Raw genomic sequence first — 13,934 nt, 5'->3', positions numbered from 1 at the left:
ACTACACTCAATGACTATACACAGTTAATGTCACATGGTGTAAAGAGCCATAAAAGCGATAAAAACATAACAGGGTGAAAAGGCTAAAAGTCAGCAGAATCTCAAGGGGATGGTAACAAAAAATACATGATGAATTAAACAGTTAATGTCACAAGGTGTAAAGAGCCATAAAAACCGATAAAACATCCATAGCAGGTAACAAGGGTAAAACCGATAAAAAATGACGAAATGGAATTGTGGAAAGAATAAAAACTAACTGAATGTAACAACGTATGGCTAAAAACATGCACAGACCTTAACAATAAAACGATGAAACAGTGACACTCAACGATTGACACACGCGTAGTCAACAATACAAATTTAGCAATGTTGTTCCAAAAAGGCAAGTTCACTCCTGTACAATGATTTTGACGCGTCACTGACACATTCCAAGCCCTTTCTTTTTATAAAAAAAGCCTCCTTCAACTCCCGGGCTACGCTGTCTCTACTCCTATCAAGAACAATAGTGTCGCGTAATCGAGGCATGCATTTACAATCTTTGCAATGAAGCGCTAGATTAGAGCCAGTGCCTTTTTCAAGTGAGCGCTCATGTTCCCTTAAACGTTCGTTCAGGCACCTTCCGGTTTGACCAATATAAACTTTGTCGCATGTAAGCGGAATCTGATAAATCACACCTTCCCTACACCTGACGAACATGTTGGCATGCTTTACGCCACAGGTTTGCTGTCTTGGCTTTTCATTATTTATCCTGTGACACAACGTAGCTAGCTTGCAAGGGGCAGAAAAGACTACGGGAATCTCATATTTATTTGCAACCTTTTTCAAATTATGTGCTACCCGGTGGGAATACGGGATAACGGCAGGCCTCACCCTCCTATTGCTTTCCTGAGTAACGTTTTTCTTCTTCCCTTTAACTTTCTGAAGCAGAGCTTCAGTCACTGCCGAAATCACAGTCTGCGGAAAACCTGCCTGTATTAACCGTGCGGTCTGCAGTTGGAAGCTCTCTTGCATGCAATGCTCGCATGATTTTGTTAGTGCAGATCCTAATCCTGATGTGGCTATGGCTCTTTTAACTGTTTTTGAGTGAGCTGACTCGTAGGACAACAGCTCTTTTTGACTTCGAGGCTTGTACATCCAACAGAATCTATCTCGCTCCAAGGAGAGTTCCAAGTCCAAAAACTGTAACTTGTTGTTTTGTGGAAATTCACAAGTGAATTCCAAACCATGGCTCAGTTCATTAAATGCATCTAGAATTTCATTTACAGTGGCTCTATAAGCTGGTGCGTCTTGCTTGGCTAATACAACTAAAAAATCGTCGACATACCTGAAAACCTTTAATACTTTGCTCTTGTCGAACCTATCGTCCAGATCTTTGTCAACTGCTGCGAGAAAAATATTACTCAACACTGGCGCTACACAGGACCCTATACAAATTCCTTTCTTCTGTATGTACACCTGATTGTCAAACTCGACCACAGTAGCACTAAGGTAGAATTCCAACAAAGAAAGAAAACTCTCCATTGAAATACCCGCTGAATTTTGAAACAACACACCTTTCTTTTCAATGCAAGACTGAACAGCTGAGAACAACTCTTTGTGTGGAATGGAATAGAAAAGGTCCTTGGCATCTACCGAAAACACACTTCCAATGCCTTTGCAGGATTGAAAGAAAGCAATAATTTCCGTCGAGTTCTTCGTACAGAAGGGATCATCAACGACAAGCGAGTTTAAATGCCTTAACAGGTATTGGCTAATAAGCCTTTGGTAAGTGTAGCGCTCACTAACAATACACCGGAACGGAACCTCCTCTTTGTGAGTCTTTGCAGTAAAAAACATGCTAAGAGTCTTTTCTTTGCACTTACTTATAGAATTTGCCAACTGCTCCAGTTCCAAGTTCTTGCAGAGGGCGACAGCTCGCGATTTCACTTTACTCGGCTTGAGGCTCGTCTGAGTGAAGTTCTTTTCCACCGCACAGCGGGTCTTTTCTCCGTAGATTCCGGGCGGCACCACGACAAACCCTCCTTCCTTGTCTGATTGCAGTAACCGGAGATGTCTATCCTTGAAAAAAGTGACGACGGTGTTGATTCCGGACCGGTCGCTTGGGGATTTCCGGTCCGGAATCGACCGGTCCGGAATCAACACCGTCGTCACTTTTTTCAAGGATAGACATCTCCGGTTACTGCAATCAGACAAGGAAGGAGGGTTTGTCGTGGTGCCGCCCGGAATCTACGGAGAAAAGACCCGCTGTGCGGTGGAAAAGAACTTCACTCAGACGAGCCTCAAGCCGAGTAAAGTGAAATCGCGAGCTGTCGCCCTCTGCAAGAACTTGGAACTGGAGCAGTTGGCAAATTCTATAAGTAAGTGCAAAGAAAAGACTCTTAGCATGTTTTTTACTGCAAAGACTCACAAAGAGGAGGTTCCGTTCCGGTGTATTGTTAGTGAGCGCTACACTTACCAAAGGCTTATTAGCCAATACCTGTTAAGGCATTTAAACTCGCTTGTCGTTGATGATCCCTTCTGTACGAAGAACTCGACGGAAATTATTGCTTTCTTTCAATCCTGCAAAGGCATTGGAAGTGTGTTTTCGGTAGATGCCAAGGACCTTTTCTATTCCATTCCACACAAAGAGTTGTTCTCAGCTGTTCAGTCTTGCATTGAAAAGAAAGGTGTGTTGTTTCAAAATTCAGCGGGTATTTCAATGGAGAGTTTTCTTTCTTTGTTGGAATTCTACCTTAGTGCTACTGTGGTCGAGTTTGACAATCAGGTGTACATACAGAAGAAAGGAATTTGTATAGGGTCCTGTGTAGCGCCAGTGTTGAGTAATATTTTTCTCGCAGCAGTTGACAAAGATCTGGACGATAGGTTCGACAAGAGCAAAGTATTAAAGGTTTTCAGGTATGTCGACGATTTTTTAGTTGTATTAGCCAAGCAAGACGCACCAGCTTATAGAGCCACTGTAAATGAAATTCTAGATGCATTTAATGAACTGAGCCATGGTTTGGAATTCACTTGTGAATTTCCACAAAACAACAAGTTACAGTTTTTGGACTTGGAACTCTCCTTGGAGCGAGATAGATTCTGTTGGATGTACAAGCCTCGAAGTCAAAAAGAGCTGTTGTCCTACGAGTCAGCTCACTCAAAAACAGTTAAAAGAGCCATAGCCACATCAGGATTAGGATCTGCACTAACAAAATCATGCGAGCATTGCATGCAAGAGAGCTTCCAACTGCAGACCGCACGGTTAATACAGGCAGGTTTTCCGCAGACTGTGATTTCGGCAGTGACTGAAGCTCTGCTTCAGAAAGTTAAAGGGAAGAAGAAAAACGTTACTCAGGAAAGCAATAGGAGGGTGAGGCCTGCCGTTATCCCGTATTCCCACCGGGTAGCACATAATTTGAAAAAGGTTGCAAATAAATATGAGATTCCCGTAGTCTTTTCTGCCCCTTGCAAGCTAGCTACGTTGTGTCACAGGATAAATAATGAAAAGCCAAGACAGCAAACCTGTGGCGTAAAGCATGCCAACATGTTCGTCAGGTGTAGGGAAGGTGTGATTTATCAGATTCCGCTTACATGCGACAAAGTTTATATTGGTCAAACCGGAAGGTGCCTGAACGAACGTTTAAGGGAACATGAGCGCTCACTTGAAAAAGGCACTGGCTCTAATCTAGCGCTTCATTGCAAAGATTGTAAATGCATGCCTCGATTACGCGACACTATTGTTCTTGATAGGAGTAGAGACAGCGTAGCCCGGGAGTTGAAGGAGGCTTTTTTTATAAAAAGAAAGGGCTTGGAATGTGTCAGTGACGCGTCAAAATCATTGTACAGGAGTGAACTTGCCTTTTTGGAACAACATTGCTAAATTTGTATTGTTGACTACGCGTGTGTCAATCGTTGAGTGTCACTGTTTCATCGTTTTATTGTTAAGGTCTGTGCATGTTTTTAGCCATACGTTGTTACATTCAGTTAGTTTTTATTCTTTCCACAATTCCATTTCGTCATTTTTTATCGGTTTTACCCTTGTTACCTGCTATGGATGTTTTATCGGTTTTTATGGCTCTTTACACCTTGTGACATTAACTGTTTAATTCATCATGTATTTTTTGTTACCATCCCCTTGAGATTCTGCTGACTTTTAGCCTTTTCACCCTGTTATGTTTTTATCGCTTTTATGGCTCTTTACACCATGTGACATTAACTGTGTATAGTCATTGAGTGTAGTTTTCATTTTGTTACCACCCCTTTTGATATTCAGTTCACTGTTAGCTTTTTCACCTTGTTTTGTTTTTATCGATTTTATGGCTCTTTGCACCATGTGACGTTGACTGCATCTGACTATCTTTGGCACTGCCTTCCTATATATTGCGCGAGTTTCGCTCAATAAATTCAGTTGTCAGTCAGCGCTCTTTCCTGTCACTTCCTCGTTTCGCCTTCGGGCTTCTTCTTTCGCGCTGTTTTCACCAATGTCAGAATGGACCAACTAGCCCAGCAAAAAGTTCTGCTATATCAACAATACTACAGGCTATAAACGATCAAGCAGGAGTGCGGTAGCATTCAGTAGACCTGCATTAGCTACCAAGTGTGCTTTGAAGCAAGCTCATATTTGTAATGGTTTATTCTTTAATTGTCCATTCAAGGTGGAGCCCTGCCGGATCCTTGATATTTTGGTTGTGAAGCATAAACACGGAAAGCCATCACAAGGCATGAAGCGCAAGTGGACACAACCATTCGCCCCGCAGAAAAAGTACTCCGACGTGCTTGACTCACTGCAAGCTGTTTTGTCGCATGCAGCCATATTTACTGCATACTCCAAGTGTCCTGAGAAGGAAGCAAGCTGTGGAAGTCATGAGTGTGAGAGCATATCAAACTTGCCACAGAGTTTCTTTGATCTTTTGGACAGCTCATGGGAGAGCAGAAGCAGCCAGGAGAAGGAACAAAAGATCAGCAGTATAGTGGGAGGCTCCATGACCAATGAGAAAACTGTTGAGGTGGAAGCTGCTACACGTCTGCAGCGCGACTGCCTCCCATGGTATGAGCAGAGGTGTGGACGGATCATTGGATCAGTCTTAGCTAAAGCAGTCAAGTGCAAGAGCAGCACTCTGCAGCACGTCTTGCAAGGAGGATGGCAAATGTCGCCACTCGTGGCGTACGAATCACATGGGAGGAAAGCTGACGCAGTGAAATATGGAATTGGTCATGAAGAGCAGGCGCGGGAGCAATACATAGCATATCAGGAACAGCACCACACTGAGTTTAAGTGCTCTTCCGCTGGCTTGTACATAGCAAGCAAATGTTATCATCTTTCAGCCAGCCCTGATGGCTTAGTTAGCTGCAGTTGCTGTGGCGTAGGAGTACTTGAACTGAAATGTCCATACAAATACAGGAACTGCCTCATTAATGAAGTGGTTAACAAGAACTTTTACCTTAATGAAAATATGCAACTAAAAGAAAGCCATGATTACATGTATCAGGTTCAAGCGGAGATGGCATGCGCCAATGTTTCTTTTTGTGACTATCTGTTGGACTAAAAAGGGTTTTGCCATAGCGCGCATCCAGAGAGAGGAGGATTTCCTTGAGCGAGACATGCCAGCCTTAGAGAGCTATTTCAGGGGCACGCTACTTCCAAAGCTGCTGACAAGGAAACAAGCAGATGTCAAAATTGTTATTATTATGAGTAGACATGTGCTTCACAAGTTTTCAGGGCTATACGCATCTAATTTTACTTGCGTGTTTTCTTCTTTCAGTAGATGCAAAATAGAATGCATGGATAACCGGGTTGTATTTGCCTACAACTTCTAAACATATAATAAGCCCGCCTGCTTTAGCAGCTAATGACAACAAACAATATATTGTCTGTTATGTACCTTCTTGTGTCACGTTACCTAAACACGAACTACATGTTACAGCTGTCATTCAACTGATGAAGCCCAAACAGCATTAAGAAGAAATTCAACTAAATTTTCTAGAGGTCGCAGGTGGGTACCATGTGATGAACCATGCATTGTAAGATATCATTTCAAAGAAGAAAACACACAAGCAATAACTTCGTGTCTGGTTGGTTTGGTTTTATGGGGTTTAACGTCCCAAAGCGACTAAGGCTATGAGAAACGCCGTAGTGGAGGGCACCGGAAATTTCGACCGCCTGGGGTTCTTTAACGTGCACTGACATCGCACAGCACACGGGCCTCTAGAATTTCTCCTCCAAAGAAATTCCAGCCGCCGCGGCCGGGATCGAACCCGCGTCTTTCGGGTCAGCAGCCGAGCACCATAACCACTGAGACACCGCGGCGGCTAATTTCGTGCCTGTACTCCTTCAACTTCACAGTTATTTGGTTTACGAGATTTAATGTTTCAAAACGATTCAGGTAGATAATTTCGACCTCCTGGGGCTCTTTAACATGCACCGCACAGTGCACTTCCCTGTGGCTGTTTGGTGGTTGGTTTATAGTTTGTAGGGGCTTAATATCCTAAAGCGACTCAGGCTATGAGGGGTGCTGTAGTGAAGGGCTCTGGATAATTTCGACCACCTGGAGTTTTTAATGTGCGCCGACAACGCACAATATGTGGGCCTCTGCCATTTTGCCGCCACTAAAATGAAACTGCTACAGCCGGAAACAAACCCGCATGTTTCGGGTCAGTAGCTGTGTATTGTAGCCAGCGAGCAGTGGCGGGTGTGCTTCTGACGCACCTACTGTTATACATTATTGGTGAATGAAATGGTTCTGGTGAAGCAGCATACCATGATTTTCACCTGAAACTACGCTCTCCAGGCTTCTGATACAGTGCAGTATTTTTTTAGCATAGTTTGAGTGTTGCCTTCAACGACTTCGTGTGTATGCGTGCTTGTAGAACTCGGATTGGCAATCAGTGGGGAATGGAACGTTTTTGGCCTGGCAGCTAACAATTGCTCTGGTCAAATGAAGCGATGCAAGCTTCTGCTACAGTGCAGTATTTTTATGTCCATTATGTGAGTGTTGCTGTGCAATTTGTTGTCATGGCTTAGTTTGTCTGCTGTTCGAATTGAGATTGGCGATTTGTCCTACGGTTCTACGTTTGTTTATAAAGAGTAAATGTTGCCTTTGCTCACAAGTCATCCTGACACTTACAGAAGACAGTCAACAGTTGGATTGAAATCACTTTATTCTTTTCACTTCATGCACACTCAAAACCTAGTACTAATTGTACCTTGGAATTAAATTTGTTAGTGCAGCAATGAGAACAATAATTTCATCCAGGTAGTCCTTCGTAAAATAAGGTATAACATTTCTCAAAATGTGATACCTCTTCATTCTTCCTATACCATGTTCAACTCTTATGCGCCGGCGAGATATCTCCCGAGAAGTTGCGACCTCTCTTTCTGAAAGCCGCCGCTTTCCTTTAGTGTAGGCTGGCACAACTAGTCCTACACCAAGAGCTACCAGCTCCTGGTAAACATTGAAGCCGAGGTCCGCCATAACCTCATTCCCATAGTCTAATTTTGTGGTGAAATCAGACTCGATAACAAGCTACTTATCACTGACTTTCCCACCCCAGCAGTCAGATATACAGGAGATTAATTCATTTGGAGTGATGCCTACAAGGAACTTCAACGTGTTAGAGTTCTTGTAGGTGGACCATGTAGCACTTTGCGCCGTTATTGCACTTGCCTTTTGAAGTCGAATCTCTGTGCTGTCTATTATCACCGTGACACGCCTGAAGGCCTTCTGTTGGAACAGCACCGGCTTCCACGTGTGGAATGACTCGTCATCTGGCCACACAACGAGGCCCTTAAGTTCGGTCACCAATATTGTTACTCCAATCTCAAACAATTTGGAAATGGGGTTTTTGCCAGTTCCAAACAAATCCGCAAGGAAGCAGGGGTGCACATCCAGACGCAGTCTCATCAGCACTAGGAGCACATGGTCCTCTGGAGATATTGGCTCTTTCACAAGACCCTGGGCTGCATTCCTGAAGAGGGCTACTACCCAATGAAATGCTCCCTCATTGGGAAGCCCTGTATAATAGTTAACTTTCTCTGAAGAGCCAGCTATGACATGGTAGCCCCATGTGGCGGGCAGTAGCCCTTTCTTTAGCGTGGCGTTTTGCTCCTGTAGTGGCGCCATTGCTTGGGCCATTATGTCTAGTTGCCTCCTTAATTTATATACTTCGTGACATTTTTCAAGGTACTTGACTTGCATGTGTGCATGCAGGTTCGTGTTCAAACTGTGCTCGGGTTCATGCATGTGAGAGCTTGAGGACCCAGCTGTCACTTCTGAAAAGGAAAAGCTGGCAGATAAAGACCATAGCAACCGGCTTGCTTTTGTTTTAGAAAAGATGGCAAGAAGATTAACCGAGAAGTCATAAAAATTAGTCGCCATTGGCTGAAGGGGAGTCCTTTCAGGGAAATGCATTTTTTTAGAGTTGCATCCGACTACAGCTTACCTTATTAGAGCCACATTAGCGTGTAGTTTATGGCATGTTAGCTGAATACCATAGACACCACGTAAAATTCTCAAATGTGGATGACTCAGCTGTTGTATGCAGTTTTGCATCAAAATATAATAATGCAACAAAAGGAGTTCATGCAGTTAAATTTGGATCTTGTATCATGTGTAACAAGGCGCACACTGATAAGGTTCATTACCTTGCCCCTGCACTATGCGGAAGCGCTTCCATTAATTACGGTGCAATGATCAAATACAGCATTTGTACCGATGTTTCAAATACTGTTTCTAATAGCAATCTTTAGACTGTAATAAAATAATGCACAGTGCCATTAAGGCTTTAACTGCATATCTAAAAAGGAAAAGGTATCTCTGCTTTGTTTGCTGTTGTTCTTGGTTATAACACTTCTGACTCCATCTCTTCTCTAGCTCAGTCCCCCAAAGAGTCGGGTGCAAATCTACTGCTTTGGTAATGAAATCTCTGATGCCATGCCGTCGATGTCTGGTTGTCTTGTAGACAAATCCAGGAGTGCAGCAGCAGCATCTCTCCTTGGAACTGCAAATAAATACTGTATTAGTATGAAGAATGTATTGCTTATAACAAACTGTAAAAGGCACTTCTCACGTTATGACAATGCTCACGTAACAAAAGTTATTAGCAAAAACACTGCAAAGATAATCCTAAATGCATGCCACTGCATTTGCCTTCATCCCACCAAAACACTCAACCGAAATCTGAATCACTGTCCATGCAAACCACAGGATGCAAGAGAAAATCTGAGAAATATCCTTGTCCCAAAAACAAGCAAAAATAGGATGTATAGGCTCAAGGCACAAGCTACACCTAGTTAAAGTCTTGAAAAATACATTCAGAGCCATTCTCGTGACCTAGACTAGTGGTTGGAACCCATGGCTCGTCTGCAATGAAAGGAGTGGTCAAACTGTTGTCTGGAGGCATGCATCAGTAGCTCTAATTGCATCTTTTATTTACACATGAGCCTGACTCAAGAGCCAAATTCAATGAGCGCAACACTGCACTTGGCATTTTTTGTCCTGATCCTGTAGAGTTTAAAAACGCCCTGTAATGCACTTTTTGTTGTGGCATTGATTTAAATGTTGTACAGTTTCAGTTGCTCTTAATATTGTTTTCTGATGTACCACTGTTTTTGATTACGCCAGATTACCACTTTTTTCAATACTTGTGTTTCTTTATTTGTACTTTGTATTATTTTGTTCACACGTCATCTGTACTCCATTTTCGATCAACTTTGTGTTCCAGGATTTGCCTTGTGCCATGTCCGCTGTACTGGTATCGTGGTTTATTATTTCTGCATATATTTGTTTTCCTTGATGCCCCTCACCAAATGCTCTTCAGGCCTGTGAGGCATCAATAAATAAACAACTAATTAAAAGTGTTGGCTGTGCGTTGCACCCAACAATATCACAGCACACTCCACTTCAACCAGCATACTGGGCAGCTTAGTTCACGTTCTGACGGCTTACCTTCAATCCTGTGATCATGGTGCTCAGTCAAGGTGTCCTCCATGTGCTCACCGCCTATAACAAGACTTAGGTTTATGCTTATGGGGTTTAACGTCCCAAACCGACTTGGGCTAAGAGGGACGCTGTAGTGGAGGACAACAGATAATTTCGACCACCTGGGGTTGAGTAACTTGCACTGACAATGCAGAGTACACTGGTTTTCAGCATTTTCCCTGCACCAAAGTGTGACTGCAGTGACTGCAAAGTGTGTCTGTGTAACAAGAATTAAATTTTTCAATGGTGACACACACACGCACACACATGCATGGTTCACAGTAGCTCTAATTTTATCTTTTGGCATGTCGGCCTCACGCAAAAGGTAAAGTTAACAAATGCAACCTCACGTTTAGCTTGAAGCATTCGCTGTAACTTCTTGAGAAAAAGGTGGAACAAGTGAAAAAGATGAGTACACAGTGTTTTGACAACGGCACTTGTCTTCGCCTGGGCCCAGACAAAGACAATTCCCGTTGTCAAAACGCTGGCTTGGCTTGCGAACTGAGGCTTCCTCTCAGCCCTTGTTCAGTTCTCTTTCTTAAGAAAAAAGCAGCACACAGCATTTAAACCAACATAATTCCAGCTGAGCTTCGTTTAAGTGCTCAAAGTTTACCTTCTGTAGCATGGTCATGGCAATCAGCTGATGTGAAGTCCAAGTGCACACTGTCTGCAATAAGAGTTAAAATATAAAGTGTTCTTGCAGGCATGCTGCGGTAGCTTCACGTGCATACATAATGCAGCACTGCGTACATCCCCAAGAGTTTGTTCTTCCTTGAAATGAAAATGGCACCACGCCTTGCTATAACCTGCAACTCATGTAGCTAAGCTCAGGTGTGGCAGCTTACCTATAGTACTGAGATCACAGTCCTCTGTTGAGGGCGGCGCCAAGTGAATACTGTCTGCAACAAGTCAAATTTTTTCCTGATAAGAGAGGTATGTGTAGCCATCGTTCAACAGCTCTAAATACATCTTTGAACACTTAAGCCGAACACTTCAAAGAGGCAATTTTATGAAATGCAAAGTTGCATTTAGCTTACAATGTTGGTTGTACCTCGTAACCAAGAAAACAGCTCCACGCCAGACTTCAACCAGTATTATGCAGCTTAATTCAAGTGCTGAGGGCTTAGTTATATTACTGTTGTCGTGGCACTGCTGAGATGTGTGCCATGTGCCTACTGTCTGTAACAAAAGTTAATTATTTCAAGCGTCAGACATATACATGAATACACAGGGCGCAGCAGCTCAGTCATTAGACACATGCAAATATATAGTTAAGCAGCTCTAATATCATCTTCTGCAATGCCGGCCTGGTGAAAGACAGTTAACAAGCAGTTAACAGGTGCAGTGGTGCAGTTAACAAGCGCAACACCACATTTACTGTCAGGTGTTTGCTGTACCTTCTCAAGAAATGGGCAGCACATAGCACTTCTGCCAGCATATCTGCAACTAAGCTTAGTGTTCAAAGCTTACCTTTCATAGTGTGGTCATGGTGATCGGCTGATGATGTGAAGCCCAAGTCCCTATTGCCTGTAACAGTTACAATATAGTGAGTGGTCACACAGGTATACATAGGCATACTTCAACAGCTGTACCTGTATGTCTTTACCTGTAAGCACACTTAAATGGGCACATTCACCAAGAAAAGCAGGCCTAACTTTATTCACTGAATGCAAAAATAATGTCCTTCGATTATCCGATGCCATATGTAATACGCGTGGTAGCTAACATGGAATGGCACTAATGGTCGCTTAAAAGCAGGCTGTAGCAGTCGTAACTGGATCTCCTTAAATATTTGTGCGATATATGAAGGCAATAAAGCAAACGATGTCGTCAACCCAATCTGCTCTAGTCCTGTAAAAAAGCATATGGGTTGCTTCTTAAGCAATGGGAAAATTAAAGGGATGGAGGGGGATGGGGGAGCCCAGTTAAGAAATTTATAGGGAAAACCATACTGGCCCTTAATTTTTTGGCAGAAAGCTTATTGCATCCGTGGTGCGAGCATGACCGCCAGCCACACCGCAATGCATCCTCCGTGAGTGACAAATAAATCCGCTTCTGTTATTAAGGACGCAGCGCCTACTGGTACATCAAATGTAATTTGCTTACTTTATGTGGACAAAGTTACCATAAATACAACACGGCGCTCTGCACGGGCCACAAGCGCACGCGTAAACGCATCCAACTACCACCTGTATTATAAACACGCGTGCACAAGCAACGACGGAGAGCATTCGTAATGAAGGACTTTTGTACCTGAATGGCGTTTTCGCTTCATTGTCCGCTCAAAACGACCCCACTTCTTCATGTCTGCGCTGGGATTTCTCTTCTTGAATGAGAAAACGCTGGGCACCCGGTCCGGGTGGTCCGGTAACGAGGACGGGGCGCCTGCGTTGGCGGGTAAGACGAGAAAAAAGTTCACAGTGCCATTCACCTCGCTAGCTCTCCAAATCAGCAAGTGAAAGAAAGGAATGCTTCTTACCAGAGCTGAAGTGCGCTCCGCGTATCCTATCTGCCGGTCTTGGCTTCCATTTATCTCGACGCATTGTGTGCACCCACACCTTCAGGAGATTCTCGTCCCGCGGAAAACGAAAAAAGCGGATGCCTCTCTTGGCACGGTTAGTGCATCCCATGGCGCATTTGCTCGCAGGCATCATGAGACAGGGTCGAGGCACGGGTTCCGGCACCCGCACTGCGATAGCTTCCTTGCTCGCCCAGCAAAACTATGCGGGATCGCACGCAAACGGAGGACTGTGCCACCTGCCCATTTGTCGAGAGATAGCCTCTCGAAGAACTGTGGGGGAAAATTCGCTTTAAAGGACCCACTGAATCCTATGTTTGATACAGCTATACATGACTGGGCAGTGGCGCATCTCTTACTGCATGCAGCACTGCGTCAGGAGCGGTATGAGGAGCGGTATGAGGATGAACGAGTTTATGAAAGAGTTTATGAAGTACTTGCGCGAAAGCCATCTCTAAATTAGTGCTATCGCATTCTACTCGTAAGGGTGCGTTAAGCGTTATCCAACGTTTCTGTGCTACTCAAATTTCAACTGCTTTGCTCGCGTTTCATTCAATGCTGACACCACAGCTCGCCTTCAACTTTTTCGACTCGAATCCCCCTTTTTTCTTACCAATCCTGCAGGCAGCTTGAATTGCAGTGCCGTTCATTTAAAAGCGGTAGCGCTAAGACTTCCGTTCTGCAGAGAATCTGGCGTCGTCAGTTTCGTCGTCGGGGTGGTGAAGAAAAACGCAACTGGGTCGCTTGCCACCCAGTCTATGTGAACTTGTGACGTCATCAAAACCTACACGCCCAATTGTGACCAAACTGCCCGCCTTGTCAGGTAGCGCTTAAAGATTTGTCTTGATAGGTAGCCTGGGGAGCGCAACCTTCGACTCTGGAGAACCATCGGTGGCTCGGTTTGAAACTGACACCTTTCGAGGCAAAGGCGCATCGTTTAACCGCTGCGTCAGAAGTGCTACCACGACTGTCCGCTATCTACGAATGATAAGTACACGCCGTTTCGTAGAACGTTTTTTGTTCTGGCAACACCGCGGTTTAGCCCCAGAACAGTTCCTGTTTGAAGATAACCCTGCTGAAAAAAGGTTCTGTGGTGCTTATAATCTCATAGAGCATTCATCATAGAATATTGTTACGTTGTCGTGTTGTTCACATCCAAAATATCCGAAAAAGATTCGAGAAGGGCACGAAGCTGGGCGGTTTGGGCGGGACTTAGGTCGGTGGCCATCATGGTCGTGAAGGCGTCGGGCGACTGTGGAGACTGCCGGCGCGGGGTGGCAGTGTCCTTGAATAGGAGTGTTGACCAACTGAGTGACGTGGCAAGGAGCGAGAGGAGATGGTGTAGCCACGCAGATGCCGGACGGGAGCACTTGTGAAGAGACGCCGAAGTTGAGGAAAGGCAGAGAGAGGGCGTTAGCTTGGATGGTGGCGATGGTATGAGGTAGGGCAACGTTGCGGAT

At 44.3% G+C, this 13,934-nt stretch overlaps 1 long non-coding RNA gene across 1 annotated transcript in view; it reads right to left on the bottom strand.

The window, feature by feature from the left end:
* LOC149345628 (uncharacterized) overlaps positions 1-2,084 on the bottom strand; it is a 31,174-nt gene extending 29,090 nt beyond the window's left edge. The window contains exon 1 of the long non-coding RNA XR_016292331.1: positions 1,863-2,084. This is a non-coding gene — a long non-coding RNA (uncharacterized LOC149345628). The remainder of the gene's footprint in view (positions 1-1,862) is intronic.
* Between the last annotated feature and the right edge of the window lie 11,850 nt (positions 2,085-13,934).

Source organism: Amblyomma mixtum, chromosome 4, assembly GCF_055824585.1.
Source record: "Amblyomma mixtum isolate Tamu chromosome 4, ASM5582458v1, whole genome shotgun sequence".
Lineage (NCBI taxonomy): Eukaryota > Metazoa > Arthropoda > Arachnida > Ixodida > Ixodidae > Amblyomma > Amblyomma mixtum.
Note: the sequence above shows the minus strand (reverse complement) of the source record. Positions and strands in the feature narration are given on the sequence as shown.